Genomic DNA, 7,736 nt, shown 5'->3' with positions numbered 1-7,736 from the left:
TATCAGACAAGTTTTCTAAATAATAAGGCAGGGAGGACTTTCTAGCCCTCTGGGACCAGCAGGGTAGTGGCCAGGATGAAGTGATAGTCCACCAATTACAAAGGGACTGCCAATTGAGTAAGAGGGACAAGAGTCCAAAGAATGCTTTTTCTGACAGAGGTGGCAGGAAGGAAAAAGGAGTTACAAAACCGGCTGCTTCTCATTGTCTTTTCAAGGAAAAAGCAAGGGGATGTTTTATTCGGTACTTGAACGGAGATGTGCATTTCACTTGGATTCCTGTGTAGAGATCTCCCTTCCTGCCCTAGGATGCGTCATCCCTCCATTCCAGGGCTCCCAGCGGCTCAGCGACCCGCCAAGGGCTCTCTTGGACTCTGGCAGGTCCTGACTGTCACCTGCTTCCTGTTTATGTCACTGCTTAGTTGCTTCCTGGCAGTCACTCGGAGCCTGCTTCTTGAAGGACAGGACTTGTGTCGGGGGCCTGCAGCAGAGCCCCAGGGCGGGCTGACCTGGTGGATGCTCAGCCTCTGCCTCTCCCAGCCTCCTACTGCGTTCCAAGACGAGAATAAAGATTGTTCTCCCATTGACAGGTTGAGGAATAGACCCAGGGGAAGTCAACGGTGGAAGGGCTTCTCGGGAAGAGTGAAATGAGGTCCCCCATTGCCCAGCCAAGCTGTGCAAAAGAAGCATTGCTCGCAGATTCTGACTACTGTGCATGTGCCATGCATTTAATCTGCACAAATCCCTTACCAGGTAGGCCTCGGTAGCCTTATTCTCAACCATGGTAACAGAGGCTTCCAGAAAAGGTTGTTTGTCTGAGATCTTGCAGCTGTTCTGTCTATTTTCTCTTCAGAGCCTCACCACTAACACACTTCTTTTTTTTAATTATTATTAATTAAATCTTATTAACAAGGTGTTGTGCAAAGGGGGTACAGTTACATAATAAGGTAGTGAGTACATTTCTTGTGATATCTGTTACACCCTCATTTTTCTTTCCCTTCCCTAGATCAGAACAATACCCAGTGTAACAAAATCATATACAGTAACCACGTAGGGTACACCAAAGGAGATTCACCTAGAACATGAAATGTAACGTCAACAATGGAATCCTCCTGTGTCCTTCTCTTGGAGCTGTTTTTGCTTATCCTCGTCTTATATGATCATGCGTACATAGCTGTTGAGCTATTGTGATCCACTGAGAGGTCTATTCTAGACCTTTTTATGTTTGTTTAGTAGTTGTTTGGTTTTAGATACATAATGTAAAGTTGCTGTGGAAATACCATTTGAAAAGAAGTTTGTTATTTTTCAGACCTGGTCTCTACTGTACCCCCCCCACACACACCCTCCGCAACAGTCGTATATCAAGGAGACCGTGCCCCTTTGTTCTCTGTGTTCTAGGCTTGTCTCGCTCAACATTATTTGGCTTCTTTTAAGTCAGGTCTCCGCTCCAATGTCCCCCTGTAGTGTGGGGTCTTCAGATAGACTGCCCTGTCGCAGGCTCTGCTCTGTTACTTCCTGCCCCCTGGCCCTTCTTGTTCTTTGGAGTGCTGCGGAATATTGTCTTGAGAGGACGGTCCTGTGGTATCCAGGGGAGATTGATTCCAGAACCCATGGAGAAAACCAAACTTCAGGAATCCTCAAGTACCTTATAGAAAATAACATAGTATTTGCCTATACCCTACATATAACCTCATCTCTAGATAGCTTGTTGAACCTAACATAATGTAAGTGCTATATTGATCATTGTTATACTGAGATGTTCAATACACATGTCTTTTTTTCTTCTTTCTTTGCTTTGTTGTTTTTGTTTTTGCAATATGATGTTTTGAACTCAGGGCCTAACACATGCTAGGCACATTCCTCTCCCCCTCCCTCTCCCTGCCTAAAAAGTCCTTTTTTGTTTTAGTTATTTTTCAGGTAGGGCCTTACATTTTGCCTAGGTGAGCCTTGGGCTATGATACAATTGCCTACATCTCCCACACTGCTGAGATGACAAGCAGGAACCACCACACCTGGCTTGTTTGTTGAGATGTAGGTCTCATTAGCTTTTTGCCCTGGCCTAGCCTCAAACTTAGAATCTCCTGATTTTTACCTCTCAAGTAACTGCGATTAAGGAGGTGAGTCATCATACCTGGCCCTGGAACTTTTTTTAATTCTCTCTTAGATTGGTTGAATCTGCAGATGAAGACCCTGAGGATTCAGAAGGCCCAAGTGATGGCAGTATATGAAGGCAGGGATGCTGGCCGTTTGCTCACTACTAGGTCCTCCTGATAAATGGCAGATACTGCATCTCTCTGTTAAGTAGATGGACAGACGGATGGATTGACGGATGGATGGATGGATGAACGGATGGATGGATGGATGGATGGATGGATGGATAGATAGGTAGATAAGTGGCTGTTTTCCTTTTCTAGCTGGAAGCTAAAACTGTCATAATGTTTGGTCAGGGCGCCCAAAATGACAAGTAACAACCTCTCCTAGATATGGAAAGCTCAGAGACAGATATATTCAGGCTTCTATAATAAAAATCAATAGTGCACCTATGTCAAAACTGTCGAATCTTTCACTAGGAGATTCAGTCATTGTCAATTATCCTTATGATAGCTCCCTAAAGCCACAATTAAGCATCTCAAATTTTTCTTTTTGCATCAAGCAAAAGTCATGTTTCGACATTGATAATCCAATTGCCAACCTTTGGATGCTGCAGAGAAGCGGGCAGCAGCAAGCAGTTTGATGCAGCATTGACACCGGCGTCTTCCAGACAGCCCCTGCCCTCTGCGGCGACACGGGGCCTGCGATGGGAAGGGCAGGAACTCACAAATGCATGTGGCATACTTCAAGGAGATGTGCATTTTGGATTGGCCAGCACAGGAGAACTAGAATACATGTGAGAGAAGATTGATTGATGTTTCTCAAAGACACTAAAGAAAGGAAAAATCATGATTGACACATTAAGGAGATCAGAAAATATTTCTTGAAAGAATGGTATTTAGAGAGGTCTTGATGGGATGATGGGACTTCAACAGGAGACAACAGAAGAAGTAACACAGCAAAAGCGTGCTGTAGAGAGCCAGAAGTGCAAGTTCAGGACAAGGTAGAGGCTGGTTAAATTTGACCCAGCCTGGGATACAGGCTAAGGGATTACAGCAGATAAGGCTGCAAGGGAATTAGGGTGCAGACAACCAGAAGTCGGCAATGCATTTTAAAGGCCAAGGGGAAGATCCCTTCCTACAATGATACACTACAATAAGAAGAATGAATAGATTAGTGTTGCGTCTCAGAAAAGTCCTATAGATGGAAAATGCAAAATGTGGTCTCTGAAAAAAATACACAGGCTTCATATAAAAATATAAAAGGTTTGCTTATGCTTTTGTGCCAATATTCTAGAAGTAGAAAAAAAGTTGTCGTGTCACAAAAAAAAAGAGATTTTTAAAATTTGATTCGAGTTTTACTAGCATAAATTCCACTCTAGTAAACCAGATGTTAGATTCAGTTCTTAAACTTGTAAGGTGTGAAAGTCTTCTCATACAACTACAAGTCTTACACAAGCTAAGTACAGCTCAAGTCTATCTGATCATTTAATTTTATTCCTCCATTGAGGGCTGTAAATGGTGAAACACAATAGATTTTGAAGCTTGCTATGAAGGAAGGCTAGCGGGTGTCTTACTCATCATCCGAGGTGTCTTATGCTTGGACATGATAGCATCTTGGACTTCTTGAGATAAAGAAAAATGTTAGAAAAAGAAAACCCAAAAGGAAAGGGGGAGTCACTGGGGGCTTTTGAGCTAGTGTCACGTGAGTAGAGAAGCTCTAAACCCATTAGAATGATAATAACCTTGAAGGAGGGAGGAGAAACTAGAGACAAGAGAGCCTATGACAAGATGTGTTTAATGTCTGCATCAAGAAGAACCAAAGTCAATGATGCAGAAGTAGACAACCTTCCCCAAACACAGCGAAGGAGTGGAGCCTCGGCTCTTAGGGATATTCTCAGCAGGCTAACACTAGCTCTCCATCATTCTCCAAACACTGCACAGCCAGGAAAGTTCTGGGCCCTATTGAGAGAGTTCAATACTGTGAAGGGTCAAAGGTCACCCTGAAGGGGCCCAGACCAAACTGGACCCCTGGCTTGACTTAGAGGCAAACCTGACAAGGTTTGTTATTGCATCGTGAGCTGGAATTTACCACTGGAAATGCAGCCTTTGTCACCAGCACAAGCAGGACTGTTTTGCATTTGATGACATTTTCAAAATGGTGTGAAAAAAACCTTGACGTTTTTATTAGAAAATCTATAAAGCCCAAACAAATGGTTTCATGCTGCTTTGCCTCATTCTTCATAGGCTCATCAGCAATCCATCATCCCTCCCACTTCTCCAGTGCCCTCCACTCCCCTTGAACCCATCAGCAACAATGTCTTGCCCATGAACAAAAGAACTACTCAGAGAAGCCCTTTCAACCTTCACTGTCCTTTGCTTCTCAACTTTCACCCCTTAAATCAACTACAATCATCCCATTCTCACTGGCCCCCTTCCAGAAAGGTGAAATCCTGTAGTCACCTCTTTCCTTCAGCTCTCAGGACACCAAATTGCAGAAGTTTGCCTTGCCTGTCTTCAGTGTGCGGTGGATGATTTCTCTGCTTACATTTGCTTTCCATTCCACTTGGAACCACATCACTAAGTTCAGAGCAAATATGTGAATGTTGTCTCTCGAGAAGAATTGCTCAGCCTCTTTCTTAGATTGCAGTTTGGAATGAAGATCTCCTTTATCCTGAACGCCAGATGAGATGAGCTGCCTCAGGTTCCAGTTCAGCTTTCCCTTCTCACTTTCAACTCCAGCTTCTCCCACTAGTGACTGGGCAACTCCAACCTCTCCCTTCCTTCAGCCTCATGGTGTCACTCCATTTTCCATTGCTGTGACAAAAACAATGAGAAAACCGTGTGTGTGTGTGTGTGTGTGTGTGTGTGTGTGTGTGTGCATGCACGCATATGTGTAGCAGTCTGGGGCTTGAACTCAGGGCAATGATCGTGCTGCCCCTGAGCTCTTTTGCTCAACACTAGGACTCTACCACATTAGCAGCAGTTCCACTTCCAGCTTTTGCAGTGGTTAATTGGAGATAAGAACCTCAGACTTTCCTGCCCAAGCTGACTTCAAGTGGCAACCCTCCTATCTAAGCTTTGTTAGCAGTTAGGATCACAGGTATGAGCCACCGGCACTCAGCAGAGACAACCACTTTTAAGGAAGAAACATGTATTTTGGCTCATGGATTCAGAGGTTTCAGTCCATAGTGGGTTGGCTCTGTTGTTTGGGGGTCTATAATCAGGCAAGGAGCATATATGGAGGAAATCTGCTCACTTCATGGTGGCTAGGAAGCAGAGAAAGAGCTAGAAAGTGTTTGTATAGCCCTAATGACTTTACTTCCTTCCATTAGACTCAACCCATTAAAACTTCGATTTCATCCCAACAGCATCTTCAGCCAAGGGCAAAACCTCACCACGTGACACGGAAGATTCCAACCACAACTCACTGACATGACTCATTTGACTTTCTCTCAACCAGCCTGAGGACCTCTCTCTCTATGTCTCCCTCCCGTCATTCCACAGTAGCTTCCACTCCGTTTTCCCTCCCCACGTGTATAGCTGAGCAGCCATTCTACCTTGCCACCCTTGTGGCCATGCGGAGGAAGTCTGATGTCTTTGCCAACTCCATCACTATTGGAGTCCTTTTTCAGTCCTCTGCCTAGCTCCCTGTGCTTTACTGTAGTTAATCATCATTTCTCTATTTTCAGTTTCATGCTCCTCTGTTTATATCTTCAATTGTGGTCAATTTGTGTTGGCATAAGCTTATTTTTTGAAGCCTTATTGTTTTCATTTAATTCACACAATATCACCCTGAGATGTTTTTGTGATGTAAACAGGGTGAAGGTTTTCATTGACTCCATTTTGCAGGTGATAAAAAGGCTACAGGAGGGTAGATCTTCGTGTCATGCTTTTCCAGATCATAAAGGATAGAGGGAAGACTTGGGTCATCTGCCCCCGATTCATAGTGCCCTTCTATATGCCACCCCATCTCACTTCCTCATCCACTACCATTTTATACTCTTCCACCTGGCTTTTGGCCTGTCATCTCTCTCATCCAGCTTTTCACCCACATTGCGTCTCTCCTCTTGGTCACTGTCCACATTGCTTTGGCCTAGTAATTGTCAGGCAAGAATACTGCATGGTAAGCTGGGAACAAACCAGCCAGAAATCTGGCTCCAGCTTAGTTCACCACCCTGCCTTGGCTATGAGCAGGATTTCAATCTCCAATGTTGTCATCAGCTATCCCTCCCTCTCTCGAAGCCTGCCACCTCATCATTGACACACCCATCATCCCTCCAGGTGCTGGCTTCCTTCCTCTACAGGACTGTTCCAAAACCCCCAGAGGTTGGAAAGTCTTGGAAGCTTATCTGTGTTCCTTTGCTCTCATTCTCTATGCATTCTATAGCAATAGATGTGGCCCAAAAAAAGGACAAAAGAAAAATCCAGTGGCAGAGTCTCTGCCACCATTGGTGATTTACTCAGAGCTGATTCTGTAGGAGGCATGCAACAAACTTGCACAGCAGGGAAAAGAAAAGCTGCCCCCCCCCCAAAAATTAAAAATAAGCTGCTTTGTTGTGAGAGGTGTGTGTGTGTGTGTGTGTGTGTGTGTGTGTGTGTGTGTGTGTGTGTGCGCGCGCCAGGGCTTGACCTCTTGGAATCTGCCCCTTGGAGCTTTTTATGGTGAATGGTGCTCTACCACTTGAGCCATAGCTCCATTTTCAGCTTTTTAGTGGCTAATTGGAGATAAGAGTCTCACAGACTTTCTTGCCCTGGCTAGCTTCAAACCATAATACTCAGATCTCAGCCTCCTAGGTAGCTAAAATTACAAGTGTGAGCCACTGGTAGCTGGCTAGGTTTCTTCTTACTGAGTGGAGGTTTGGGGGGGGCGTATTTTCCAATTACCCTCCAAGAAGCAGGTATAATCCAAAACACACAAATCAGCCAAAGGTGAGAGACAGAAAATGGAATTCCTAGTATCCCAAGACTGGCAGGAATTCTTTTTGTCCCTTACCCATCTCCTTTGCTACCAAGAGTGACAGAAGCCAAACCAGGCAAGCAGAGTCACAGAGTAAAAGAGACACTCTAACCCTCACACCAGGGACCTTTGCCAACAGCAGGCTCCCATATCTTACAGGAATCTTCAGGGGCTATTCTAGTGTGCCATTGAAGAAACAAGGTCAAATTAGTACAGCAAACATGGATGGCTAAAGAAGTTTCAACCTGAACATGATGGTGGTGAGGTAGGAATTGGGAAGGTAGACGGTAGAAGTCAGTCAACACAACACACACACACACACACACACACACACACACACACACACACACACGGTGTCATCTTCTCAAGTAATTCCTATCAGCTGCAGCACCACCAGTAAGAAAGGAGGACCAAACCCCTTCTCCTACTCTGTCCTCCCTGAAAAGAACTCCAGTAGACGTCCACTTCTATGTTCCTTTTTCATAAGAGCTGACAGGAAACTGCAAATGCTTCATGCATTTGCTTTCTAAGACAGGATGCCTTCTGATCTCTTTGCTACCTTTCCATCATCACCCATCCATGCACACACGGGCACGCACATGTGCACAGACACACACTCACCCAGAGCATGAGAAAGAGACCCCAGAGAATAGGAGTTTCTTTGCCTGTGAATTCCACTTGAAGAGTAG

This window comes from Perognathus longimembris, chromosome 12, assembly GCF_023159225.1.
Source record: "Perognathus longimembris pacificus isolate PPM17 chromosome 12, ASM2315922v1, whole genome shotgun sequence".
Lineage (NCBI taxonomy): Eukaryota > Metazoa > Chordata > Mammalia > Rodentia > Heteromyidae > Perognathus > Perognathus longimembris.
This window is presented reverse-complemented; position numbering follows the sequence as displayed.